This window comes from Giraffa tippelskirchi, chromosome 1 (assembly GCF_054371585.1).
Source record: "Giraffa tippelskirchi isolate mGirTip1 chromosome 1, T2T-mGirTip1v1.2.pri, whole genome shotgun sequence".
Classification (NCBI taxonomy): Eukaryota; Metazoa; Chordata; class Mammalia; order Artiodactyla; family Giraffidae; genus Giraffa; species Giraffa tippelskirchi.
In genome coordinates this window covers 112823914-112838117 of record NC_137275.1, presented here as the reverse complement: position 1 = coordinate 112838117, position 14204 = coordinate 112823914, and the positions used below count along the sequence as shown (strand labels likewise).

General features: G+C 43.1%; 1 pseudogene; it reads left to right on the top strand.

Moving 5' to 3' along the window:
- Positions 1–1723: 1723 nt before the first annotated feature.
- The window catches only part of LOC145515800 (putative ATP-dependent RNA helicase DDX60), a 39859-nt pseudogene continuing 27378 nt past the window's right edge, over positions 1724–14204 (top strand).

Below are 14204 nucleotides of genomic sequence, written 5' to 3'. Positions count from 1 at the left end.
CTTCTTACTCAGCTTTCCCTCATGTTAACATCTAATGTAATGAAGGCACCTTTGTCAAACCAGGAAACTAATATCACTATAATGGTAAAGAATGCACCTGCCAATGCAGGAGACACAAGGGACATGGGTTCTATCCCTGGGTGGAGAAGATCCCCTGGAGGAGGAACTGGCAACCCACTCCAGTATTCTTGCCTGGGAAATCGCATGGACAGAGCAGCCTGGTGGCTAGAGTCCACGGGGATGCAGAGTTGGAAATGACTGAGCACACACACACACACAATAATATTAACTAACAAATATATTAATAACAGACTTTAATAGACCACTTTTGCTGATTATCAAAAAATTCTTCACAAAGTTTATTTTTATTGGATGTGTAATAGCTCTCTAATGCTGAATATTTAAATTGTTTGAAAACTGGCTTTAACAAATAACTCTGTAGTGAATGTCTTGGAGCATAAATCTTTGTACACATTTTGTATAGCTCACTAACCTACATACCTGGAACTTGAACAGTCAATCCAAAAGTATCAACATGCTTAATGGAAATCATATGTACTGCCAAATGGCTTTGCAGTCACTCTGTACCTATTTATACTCATCGGCAAAATGGAAGAGAAAGGACTTATCCTGTGATTTCCAGTGCTATTAACCTTAAAATATACTTTGCTAATTTGAAAGTAAAAATACGCTAGCTCATCATCTTTATTCCTAAAGAGGTTGGACGCTTTTATCAATATTTGTATTTCTTTTGTAAATTATCTACTCATCTCTTATTAAAGGCTTAGATACTTTCTTATTGAGAAAGAAGCTTCAGTTAGACATGACTGAAGCTCACTTACTTCAGTCATGTTTGACTCTTTGCAACCCCATGGACTGTAGCCCGCCAGGCTCCTCTGTCCATGGGATTTCCCAGGCAAGAATACTGAAGTGAGTTGCCATGCCAAGTATTATTACCTCTTTTATTGATGAGCAATGAAGTCTCAGAGAGGGCCCAATAGCAAAGATACAGCACTGCTGCTGCTGCTAAGTCGCTTCAGTCGTGTCCGACTCTGTGCGACCCCATAGACGGCAGCCCAGCAGGCTCCCCCGTCCCTGGGATTCTCCAGGCAAGAACACTGGAGTGGGTTGTCATTGCCTTTTCCAGTGCATGAAAGTGAAAAGTAAAAGTGAAATCGTTCAGTCGTGTTCGACTCTTAGCGACCCCATGGACTGCAGCCTACTAGGCTCCTCTGTCCATGGGATTTTCCAGGCAAGAATACTGGAGTGGGTGGCCATTTCCTTCTCCAAGTAATCTGGAACTGGAACATTTTACAAATGCTTGTCTGGACAAAGCAAATTGAATGCGAGATAGTCTCTGCAGACCCTTAAAACTAGTCCTGTGTTTAATTCTAGGAGAACATTAAAAGCTGTATTGTGATTGTTTAATTGTCTTTGTATCAGATTGTAGTTCAAGTACTGTGATGGGTATTTGAAAATCTTGATGTGTGCTTTTTACCCTTAGTTAAGATAATGATTCAGATGGTAAAAGATTTCTTCAATAAATATTGCAAAATTTCAAAGATGGTAAAATGCTTTTCTGATAAAAAATTAGTTTTCAGTCATTTTATTTTAAAAAATAAATAATTTTGATCATTTAAACGATGTTATAATTTAAAATCACTTTCAAGTTGGACTTTTAAATGAATACAGGTCACAGGAAAGGGCATAAAGGAGAAGAAAAATGACAATACTCACAGTGAGTGTTGGGCCAGTCCAGTTTCAGCTGCAGTACATGGGCCACTATCTGGTACACGATGAGAGGAAAGATCCAGACCCCAGAGTTCAGGACTTTATTCCTGACACCTAGCAGGTAATGCCTGAATTTTCTATTGTATTATTAAATCTGATCTCAGAAGCTACTCATGATTGTGGTTCCTCATATCATGTTTGGCATGAAGTTCTTAATATTGAATCATGTCATTTAAAACTGCCACAGGAAATGTCAAATGTGGACTTTTTCCCATTTAAAGAAAGTGAATTTTCCACATCATCCACTTTTTGTAAGTGGACCATCTTCTTGGAGGTGTTCTGGTGGATTCACATGTGTGTACTTGAAGTTCCGACTGTATCATACGGAGCAGCCTCCAAGGTTCCCCTGAGTCAGTAGGGTTCCTGTGTAAATACAGAAAAGTGCACAGATATTCAGGGAGGTTTAACAGTATAGACAGTCATTTAGGTATTTATAGCCCATATCTGGGACCACAGTAACTGCTTTTCCATAAATATGTGTAAGAATAATATTGATGGATATAAAATTAGGAATAGAAGGGTGCATTTCTGCATTGGTCCAACCTTATGAATTAAACATGCTTAGCTACAAGAGAGCCATTTCAGAGGTTCACTCCCACAGGCTGTCTCATCAGCGTCTGACTTTATCCTCCTTGTGTTGGTGCTGGTGGTGCTGGTCGCCCACAGGGTCTCTGCTGCTGCTCAGGGGCAGGGCCCAGGTCCTTCCTGCCCGAGGGCTGACCTGGGGCAGCCGAGGGCTTCCAGGAATCCTACACACACCACACTACTGATGCTGCCTTCGCTCTGAAATGCAGCCCAGAGTGGACTTGGATTCAGATAGTGAGCAGGGTGGGGCTTTGGAGGGCTGTTCTGTCTTCTGCCCATCACACGGGCTCTCGATCCTTTGACGAGTCATCATTTTGATGAATGAAAGCGTAGGCTGAGGGATGAGAATCTGTTTTACTGAAGGACCCACAGGCCCTCTAAAGTAGGGCAATTCTTCTCTTTACAAAGGAGAAGATAAGTAGTAAAATGGCTAATTATTGATTTTTTTTCTATTCAGCTACTTTTTCACCCTCACAAAAATACATATTCTTAGATCTTCATTTCTCTAAGCCAAAGTGCACTTAATGACAAGTCATCAGAAAGCAAATCTGCCCCAAAACAAGATAATTTGTTCTGACTCAGTCTCAGTTTTTCACACAAAGCCCACCTCTGTATGCTCAAAAGCACTGCGGTTCTCTCTTCTGGGAGAGGCAGTGAGCTCCTCACAAGTTCTCTAGGATCTCTTGGCGTGTTTTCAGCTCCCAACCACTGCTTTGCGGCTCAGCGTTACCCGGCCCAAGCTCGCTCTGCTTGCAGCAAGTCAATAAGTCGGGAGGCGAGTTGTTGGAACAAAGGATAAGAATTTTCATCAGAAAGCCAGCAGACCCAGAAGATGGCAGACTAGTGTCTCAGAAAACCATCTCCCTCAGTCCCAGTTCAGACTCCTTTTATACACAAGAGAGGCCCACAACCAATCACCAAGAACGACCACTCAGGTGGCTGGTTGACAGTTGCTCTTAATGGTCGCTTGCTTGGGGGAGGGTCCCACTGTGGCACTGACCCCCGAGGGAGACAGGCTGCTAGAGCTCACGTCTGCCCTGCTGCCAATAGAAGGGAATTATGAGGGAGGTGTCTTCACGTATTGGTTTTGCTGTCATACTGCACCTGGTGCTGACGAGACAGTGCTCTGAATCTGCAGCAAGAGCTCCTGGACAAGAACGAGTCTGTGGTCATCGTGGCCCCCAAGTCCTCAGGGAAGACTACGCCTCCTACTACTGCATGGAGAGGGTGCTGCATGAGGGCAATGAGGGGGTGGTTGTGTATGTGACCCCCACCAAGGTACATCCTGGGGCTGGAGGTCATGCCAGGGTGACAAGGGGGTGGTCGTGTATGTGGCCTCCATCAAGGTACATCCCAGGGCTGGGAGTCGTCCCCGGGTGACAAGCGGGTGCTCGTGGACGTGGCCCCCATCAAGGTAACAATCAAGTGAATTTTCTCATTTACTCCTGCACCTCCTCTTTTGAAATAAGCCCAAGGTCATGTGGTAGATTAGCTCACTTTATTTTTTTTTTCCAGTTTATTTTTTCAGTTTTTATTGAGGTAAAATTGACATGTAACATGTTTGTTTCGGGTGTACACCGTAATGGTCAGTAATGGTGTATATTGTGACGTGATCACCGCAGTAATTCTAGTTACCATGAATCACCTCATACAGTTATACCTTTTTTCCCCTTGTGACGAGAACTTTGGACTACAGTCTTGGCAGCTTTCAGGTACACAATGTTGTTCAGGTACACAGTGTTGTTAACAATAGTCACTGTTACATCCCAGGACTGACTTACAACTGAAACTTTGTACCTTTTGACCCCTTCCCACATTTCTTCCCCTGCCCCCACCACCATCCCCACCAACCAACAGTCTGTTCTGTTCCATGAGTGTTACTTTATCTTCTGTGTTTTCTCCTTCCAGTTTGAAAGCCTAAAGTAACACTTTCCTTGGAGGGTTGTGAGGAAGAGTCTGGACTTGCAGCCTTGTCGTTCAGCTTTTTGCTGTAACTGAGCGAGGCACTTCCATTTTGCTGGGCAGTGTGGAGTCACTAAGGACCCCACATCACCTCTGCCCTCCATGGGGCATATCCAGTCTGCTTTCGGGCACCAGTTCCTGGCCTGTTCCTCACACCCAGTGGTTTTGCCATATTTGTTTTATGGCTAGAACCACCTAAAGTCAAACTTAACAACAAAGTATGATCTTTGGTATTTAGACGAAAGTTTGACTTCCAGGAAGTATAAGTTTGCATATCCTCATTTACAACCCCTTGTTTTTAATGTGATTATTCTTCAGAAAGGCAGATTTAGTTGACATAACTTTGATTCTACAGATTAAAATGAGATCTCACTCCATTTTACTGATGTTTTTAGGAAAATGTAGCGTTGAGTGACTTAGGGTCAGACTCAGAACCAGATTGATCAACATGTTTAAATGAAATTAGCACTTTAGTTTTTATCGTAGCTTTTCCATTTTTCACACTTGTGAAAGCAGTAAGTGTTCATAGTAAGAAATGAATCAAAAATACATCAAGAAAAATTAAGCTTACTGGAAGTGGAATTGCTAATTCAACACAGTACATATTCCTTTTCTAAAAGTTTTAGAACCCAAAAGTTTAGAAGCCAAATGACTCTTCTAAAAGTTTAAATCTATTTTTATTCCCTCTGGGAGTATATGGAAGTATATAGTCTCTTATTTTTTAACAACATTCCTATCATTAAAAAATTTTATTTCCATGCTGATAAAAAATTTCCATCTCATATTAAATCTGCATTTCTGTGATTACTGACTGAAAAGTCTTCCCATATGATTTCCGGGCAGAATATTTCTTTCTTCGTGAGCTACTTGTTCATGAAATCTGGCCATTTTCTTTTTCTTTTAGTGAAGGGGAATTCCCTTTTTATTGATTGGCCAGAACTGTATTTAATAAGTATATTTCTTTTTTTCTCCAAATTATAACCAATGTACCTTTGTCATTTTGTCTTTTTACTATATTGTGCTTATATTAATGGTATTTTGTTAATATTTGTGTAGTCAGATTTATCAGTATTTCCATTTAGCTTTGCCATGTGTGTGCTCAAATATATGAAAATATGTGAAATTGTTCACTTTCTAGTATCTTTACGCTTATGTTTTCAAGTTTATATTTTAATCTAGGTGAAACTTTCTAGGGGCACAAAGTATGAAGTAGAGAGATGTGTGTGGGTTTGCACATACTCAGCTGGCCACCACCTGCCTGGTCTGGGGTGAGGATCACCTGTACCCTCACAGATAGAGTTCTGGAGGCCGCCCCTAAATATGAGGACCACATGTCCACCCCACTGCCCACCTCGGCCATTCTCCTACATAGACTCATGGCTTCTCTCTAAGCCTTGATCACCCAGGATCAGCTGTTTGTTTCTCGTGTGGCAACTCTTCCTGTCTTTCCCTCTGATGAAGCTGTTTTTCCCATTTTACTTTAGGTGGAGGCTATGACCAAGGTTTAGGCATAGTCACCCAGCTGGTAGACAGCCTGTGGGTCAGTGTATGAGGGCAGATGGGAGGAGAAGGAGGTGATGAACCCCCTGCCCCCGCCCCCAGCAGCACGTGTTTCCAGACAGTGCCTGTTGTTCTCTGAGGTTTTATCAGTGCTCTGTCACATGATTCAGTTCAGTCTCTCAGTCGTGTCCGACTCTTTGCGACCTCATGGACTACAGCACGTCAGGCTTCCTGTCCATCACCAACTCCTGGAGCTTGCTCAAACTCATGTCCATTCAGTCGGTGATATCCAACCATTGCATTCTCTGTTGTCCCCTTCTCCTCCTGTCTTCAATCTTTGCCAGCATCAGGGTCTTCTCCCATGAGTCAGTTCTTCCCATCAGATGGCCAAAGGATTGGAGTTTCAGCTTCAGCATCAGTCCTTCCAATGAATATTCAGGGTTGACTTCCTTTAAGATTGACTGGTTTGATCTCCTTGCAGTCCAAGGGAGTCTCAAGAGTCTTCTCCAACACCACAGTTCAAAAGCAACAATTCTTCAAATCTGCCACATGATAAGTGGATCTCTTTCCTTGACAATCAGGCCCTTGTCAATTAAGTGGCAGCAACCATTGGAAATCGTTTTAACAAAAATGTGCCAAAGGGGGAAAGTCTGTGTGGTGTTTTCACCTGGGACTATTGCCACGATGCCCTGAACTCTCAGGTAGGAGGCATGCTAACTAATGCATTGGTTGCCAGCGTACGCGGTAGCACTCAAGAATCTCTCTCAGTAGAAGTGCGGTACCTCCCCAGCGTCTTGTACAAGTAATATTCTTGAGTTTACAAAAAGCATCATCTGGTTTATAAGTGGATTGAAAATGATCTGAAAAACCCCATGTTATAAAAAGTAAAAGCTCCGATTTCCATTCAGAATAACTGTTTCTTGATCTTTCTCAATAAGAAGGATGCTCGTCATGGTTTCAAATGTTAAATTTATGGATGGACTTAACAGTTTTCCTTTTTACTGAACTCACAGAAAACGGTTAAAGCTAAACAAACATCCTGTCCCAACTTCCATCATTGTTAATTTCTTTTTTTTAGATTTTTTTTTTGATGTGGACCATTTAAAAGTCTTTATTGAATTTGTTACAATATTGCTTCTGTTTTATGTTTTGGTTTTTTGGCTGTGAGGCGTGTGGGATCTTAGCTCCCCCACCAGGGATCGAACTCACATCCCCTGCATTGGAAGGTGAAGTCTCAACCACTAGACCACCAGAGAAGTTACCCCATCATTGTTAATTTTTAATAAATGTTTTTCAACCTAAACTGAACCTCGGGGTCAGATTTTGAAGAAATAAATTTGTGACAATTGACTCCTTCTATTGTTAGTACCTTGATTGCTCATAAATAAGAATTTAAACTTCAAATCTGATATTTTACCATTTAGACCTACAAAAATTGCAGTTTCACAGTATTCAGAAAAATACATTGCAGCTGTAGTGAAATGTTCTCTGAAGCAGTATCGTATTCTAGCTATTAGCAGCTCCATTCAGGAGTTTTAACTCTCTCTTTTATATTCTTAGAAGCACATCTGTATGTGGCAAGCGCTCAAAGTGTTCTTGTTTGTGGGTGCTCATCACAGTGCCTGCCTGCTTTGAAATTCTGCTGCTGGCTCTGTACCACCAGGTGTGGGTGAAAAGGATCAGATACGTCATATTTGATGAGGTAGGCTTGAGGTTGTTTCTCTGGGCTGATTTCCTGGTTGCATCAGCGCTACACTGAAGATGTTTGCTGCTTCAGGGCTTCGTCGTCTGTGTGGAGTTTCTGTTGGGTGGCAGGGGACACCGGCTTCTCCGTGAACCACAGCAGTCTGTCTTTAGGCTCCGTTTTCCTGATCTGGCTCAGGACCGGGTATCTGTGTCTGCGGGCCTCTGGATGGCAGAGGAGCTGTCTGTGGTGACCACGGTTTCAGGGGAGCCGAACTAACCACCAGGACATAGGTTTTCCTGGGCAGAGATTCCAAAATACAATCTTTGATCCCTAAAGCAAAGAATTGGGCCTCTAACAAGGATGTCAGTTACATAAGTTATCTTTTCACTTGTGGTCCCAGCAGGAAACCAATGACATACTCAGAACAATTCAAGAAGAGCATTTTCCAAAGGTGTGTGTATAGTCGGGAGGGGGCACTGTGGGGTTAGTGCAGTAATGCCAGGCAAGGAGCCCATCCCTTAGCCTAAGGGGACAAGGCAAAGATGCGGTCCTTGAGGCCCACAGGGAGGTTCTATGCGTGCTGGCCGCTTGGGGAGGGCAGCTGCCTTAGTGAGGGTGGCGGGGGCGGGGGGAGGCAGGCAGGGGGGCACAGCTGGCTCAGGGCAACCCTCCAGGAAGGGAGCTGGTGGCACTAAGACCTCATCCTCATTCCCCTCAGGTCTCTTGCCCAGGCTCTCATTCAGCCAAATCCGATGGACCCAGAGAACCCCGGAACCTTTTTGAAGTAGCCTCAGTGGCTCAGTTTCCCAGGGCAGAGAGAGCAGGATGGAAAATAGACATTTATAGGGCAAATGAAGGGTGCTGAGAACGTTTTTACAGCAGAGTGAGAGTATTTATTCAGAGAGGCTTACAGCATTATAGAAGAATTCTTCCGCTCTAAGGGGCTTTCGGCTTAAAGGGGAAATGATGATAAGCCTGTGTTTCGCTTAACTTTTCCTGTGTGAACTAGGAGCCACCAAGCAGGCTGTATTTTTGATTTGTTTGAAGCTGACTTCTTGTGTTTATTTCTGCTCAATCTGTATACGCTGAATCTTGAAGGCCTTGAATATTCACATTTGGAAAACATCCAACAGCTTTGTCTTTGTACTCCAGGGCCTTGAACTGTACTCTTGTCTCCAAGCTCTGAAATGGAGTGACATGGGGGACCTCAGCTTCCCCAGCTTTTGTAAGGGTAAAGCTGGAGGTCTTTGGAGACTGATGGTTCTTCTGGCAGAGTCAGGGAAGAGTGCCATGTGCACAGATTGTAAGGCCACCATTCAGCTGTGTTATCTGACTGTGTGTGGTCAGTCCCTCAGTCATGCCTGACTCTTTGCAACCCCATGGACTACAGCACGTGTTCCCTGATTAGCAATAATCTTTTGATTTTCAGACTACCTGCCCCTTGTTACAAGCTTCTACATTACCTGACTTCCCACCCTCCCCTCCCCTCCCTGTCTCCTCAGAGCAGTTCTCTCAGGGTCACTTGAGAGGCTGTCTCCCGGGCTTGATGCCCTAAAAATTCCCACCAAATGAAACATAACTCTCACCATGTTTAGTTTTTAACTAAAACCGTGTCCTGTGATGTGATTATTCACATCCTTATTTCCTTGCTCACCATAGGGAGTGGTGGCAGCTCCATGGCTACCAGATAGCAGGTATTGCTGTTCCTGGGCACTCTCGGGGCTCAGAAATTCACATTTGGAGGGCAAAATTAGAGGAAAACTTATATTTTATAAGTTGACACCACTTTTGAGAATCTTCCCTAAATCTAGTTCCATTTGCTTATCGGGTCAAAGGACGTTCATGCATTCAGCATAGAAGCAGTGTCTCCACAATGCCAGGCACTGTGGGTGTGGGAATGCCCAGGTGTGAGCCACAGAATCACTGGGCAAAAGGGATCAGACAGCTGAGCATACGTGTGACTGTGGCAGCCCACTTCCCTGCATATGGTGATGAGAAGGGGCAGCCTGTCTGACTGTGATGATGGCCAGCTGGGGGATAGGTGCAGCCTGAGGACAGCTCTGCAGTGCTGGTGGGAAGAGTCTTCCAGTGGGTGACTCTGAACCGAACTCTACAAGTCCAAAAGGGGGTAAGAGCATTCTAAGCAGAGGGAACAGTGTATGTGGAAGCTCTGGGGTAGGAAATTTGTGTTCAGGTGACAAAGCGAAGTCCGGTGTGTCTGGAGAGAAGTGAGTGCACGAAGGGAGAGAGGCTGGAATGCGGCTGGAGAGTGGCTGGTGAGGGTGGGAACCCCCAACACAATGTTCGCCCTGTTCGGGAGTCTGTATTTTGTTCCACATGTAGTGGGAAGATATTGAGAAAATGTAATTGGGGACGTGGCCTGATTGAGTTCATCCTCGAGACGTGTCTATTGGCTATGATGTGAAGAGTGCAGGGGTGGGCCCAGGGGAGCTGGGAGGTCAGCCAGGAGGATATTGTAGATGACCTGGGGGCCATGAACGTGGAGAAAATGCTTAGATTTGAAAGATATTTTGGGAAGTAAGATACAGAGGAATTATTGATGGATTGGTTATGGGAATTAAAAGAAAGTGTGTGTCAGGATTTTGTGTTGGCTAGATTTGTCAGTGTTTATGTAAACTTGGCATGGTTGGCCAATATGAAACGATGTATGATGATGATGCAAGCTTCCAGGTCTTATTTGCATCTGCTATTTTTAAATCAACTGGAAAGTTATTTAATTTATTTAAACTAAACTAAAACAACAAGTAAAAGCCATTCACCAATTTCTCCCACACCCACTTCTTGTAACTACATATGTGTTCTCTATATATTTGAGCTTGTTTGTGTGTGTGTGTTTTAAGATTTCACATGTGAAATCATTTTTATGTCTGACTTATTGATTTATTTCACTTAGGATAATGCCCTTGATGTCCTTCCATGATCACAGATGGGAAGATTTCATTCTTTTTTGTAGTTAAATAATATTCCATTCTATGTATACATACTACAGTTTCTTTATCCGTACATCCATCCTTCAGTGAACACTTACGTGGCTTCCTATCTTGGCTGTTATACATAGTGCTGCAATAAACATGGGGGATGCATATATCCTTTTGTTTTCTTTGGATAGACACCCAGAAGTGGAATTGCTGAATATAATTGCAGAATATGGCAGTTCTATTTTTAGTTTATTGAGGAGCCTCTGATACTGTTCTGAATGGCTGTAACCATCTCACATTCCCTCTAACAGTGTACAAGAGTTCCTGTTTCTCCATACCCTCGCCAACAATATTTTTTTTAATGTGTTTACTTAGTCTCTGAGCAATGGACATTCAGATTGCTTTTTAAAATATTTTTGTTTATTTTATATTTTTATTTTTTGGCTGTGCTGCGTCTTCACTGCTGCATGGACTCGTCTCTAGCTGCGGCGAGTGGAGGCTTCTCTCTAGTTGTGGTGCACAGGCTTCTCATTGCAGTGGCTTCTCTTGATGTGGAGCATGGGCTCTGGGACATGAGGGCTTCATTTGTAGCACATGGGCTCAGTAGTTGCAGCTCCCGGTCTCTAGAGCACAGGCTTAATTGTTGTGGTGTGCAGGCTTAGTTGTGCCTTGGCTTGTGGGATCTTGCTGGATCAGGGATTGAACCTGTGTCTCCTGGATTGGCAGGTAGAATCTTTACCACTGAGCCATCAGGGAAGCCTCCAGCCAACACATTTTATGTGTGTTCTTTTTGGTGGTGGCTGTTCTGACAGGTGTGAGTGATATCTCATGTGGTTTTGATTTTCATTTCTCAATGATGGGTAAACTTGAGCATCTTTTCATGTAACTATTGGCCATCTGTTTGTTTCCTTTGGAAAGACATCTTTCAGACCTCCTGCTCAGTTTTAGTGGAGCATTTTTGTCGTTAATAGGTCCACTGTCTTGGTGGGGAAATTGGAGCAGAAATCTGGGAGCATCTCATCATTATCTGCTGCCCCTTCCTGACTCTTTCTGCTACCATCAGCAACCCGGAGCATCTGACTGAGTAGGCCTGAGCTTTAGTCTAGATAGAATACTTATCTGTTTTGAATGTTTGAATGTCATCATTTCTATATGTGTTCTGGAAAGTTCCATAACCACCTGATGAATCTCTTATCTCTGAATATTCAGGGAATACACTCACCCCTCCTGGCAGGTGCTGAGCAAGGCCACACTCTGTAAAGGAAAAAAACCAAGGGTTCCCCCAGCTGGATCTGCAGTTGAGTAGGAAATTTCCCCCGTATCTCAAGAAAGGCTCACCAGAAGTGATTGATTTATTTTTCTTTTTCTTTGTCCTTTTGCAAAGAAATAAAATTAAAATAGTATCATCGCTCCCCTGGAGGCTCAGACAGTAAAGAATCTGTCTGCAATGCAGGAGACCCAGTTTCCATCCCTGGGTCAGGAAGATTCCCTGGAGAAAGGATAGGCTACCCACTCCAGTATTCCTGCCTGGAGAATCCCATGGAGAGGAACCTGGTGGGCTAGAGTGCCAGAGTCCAGCTCCAGCGGGTCCAGGGGTTCCTTCAGGAAGGACGACGTCGGCGATGCGAAATGAGAAGACACAGCGAATCTTGGCGTCTCCAAGTGTCTCCCGACTTTATTGTTTTCAAGACAGCTTTTATATTTTTAGTGGTACATAGAAACAAATGTAAAGTGTAGAGTCATACCAAATCAGCTTAATGGGTCGGCAGTTTTGACCATTATTGAAACTGTTTGCATCTGTTAGTTACAAAAAGTTTCATTTTGTTTACATCATCTTCTGGCCCGGGGGAACACCCCGCGACTCTCCATTGACAGGGGTCGACCAGCCAGAACACTCCTGCATCAGGCACAGCAGGAAAGAATTCATCAACAGAAAGCCTCAAGGCAAAACCTGTCTTCCGTAATCCATCCCACCCCCGGAGCCCAAGGGAAAAGAATGTGGTCCCATAAGGTCATGGTACAGCAAGCTGAAACAATGTAGCGCAAACGTCAGTTCTTAGCAAAAATCACCAGCTAAATTAACAATTGTCTTATTATTTGTATTAAAGCTAAACTTTTATCTCTAACTATTATGCTTTCATTATATAGGCTAAATACGTTAAGAGCAAAAACATAGTGAGTAAATATAGACTAAGTAACAGTTTCATAAAGCAATATTTCTTATATTTCCTAATAAGCCTTCTTTCCTACCAAGGGTTCTGTGCCCATTGGGGCTTTCTGTGCGGAGGCTCTCAATGCTGTTTTATTGTTAAGGAGCAGTCATGCACATTAGCTCCAAAGGCACAGGCACTCTTGTTAAACAGACTAAAATGCTAGCAAGGGAAGTTTAGATTAAAATACTCTATATCCTAGATAATCTAACAGGGTGCCACCGTTCGGGGGCCGTATCGATCAGGGTTCCACATTGATCTATTTAGGAAGAGATCAGGAAAGGCCTTTTACCTAAGTCACAGAAAATAAGAAGAGGTTTATTATAGCAAGCATCAGAAAGAGAGATATCATCTTTAAGGTGAGCGCTGAGACAGCCTTCCTTCCGAGAATCCCTGAGGCCTGAGTTACTCTGCTCATCAGGTCTTCTCCTCATGACTCTGTCATGGGTGGGATCTCGTGAGCTGGGTACCGGCACTACAGTCTGTGGGGTCGCAAAGAGTCAGACACGTTGATTGAGCAACTAACACACACACATAATGACACAGTCTGCCATGGACCTTGAGACTTCTTATGTTGTCCCAGTTTACAGATGTTTGGAAAGATAGGGGAGCCTTATTAGTTGAAAGCCCCATATCATTTTTCCATTGTGCTGGATCTTTGCCCACTAACAACAATTATAGCAAAGACTCTGATTTGCCAAGTGCCTTTCTAAGTACTTTGCATATGTTGATTTGTCTTAGATGGCCAACAACCCTTATGATTTATTATTTTAATTGCTGCTGTTAGGTAGATTTTCTGACTGCTATGATTATTTCCTTTTAAATATGAAAAACAAGGCACAGAGAGATTTTATGATTCAACCAAGAGTCTCAGCCCATGGTAAGGAGGCTGGGATTCAACCTTAGGTCATCTGGCTCCAGGGTCTATTCATTTATGTACAAGTTTTAAGGCACATAAAATTTTCTGTATTTTGAAGTACTTGATATTTCAGGAAGTGGTTCCATGTTCTGCATAAGTAATATGTAATTAAAATTTTTAAGGTGGCTACAATCTGTAAAACGGTACTGGAAACAAGCAGACAGTATGATTGAATGAAGTATTGCTTCTAAAAGAAATGCCAGCTCCTGTGCCAGTTCCCACAAGAACTACTTGCTGATGAAGCAGTCATATAAAGTGAGACTTGGTAGGTTTGACACATTCATAGGAATTTTGTGTCTTCCTTTCAAGTTATCCCATCCTTGTGTGTCCATTCATTGGGAAATTCTTGCTCTTCACTTCCAGCGCTGTATGAAGAGAGATACGATGACTTAGAGAAGTACATATGTTCAGTGAGCAATCGTGACATTTCCTTTGACCATTTTCACCTGTGTGCTGCGTTGACAACAGACCATGTGAGTGATACTTCTGCCATGTTTGTTCTGAGCAAAGGCTATTATTTATGTCATAATGCAGAGCTGCCTGGGTGGTACTCATCAGAATTACAGAATCAGTACTTTTAACAGATATTTAATCTGAGTTTTAAAAGCAAC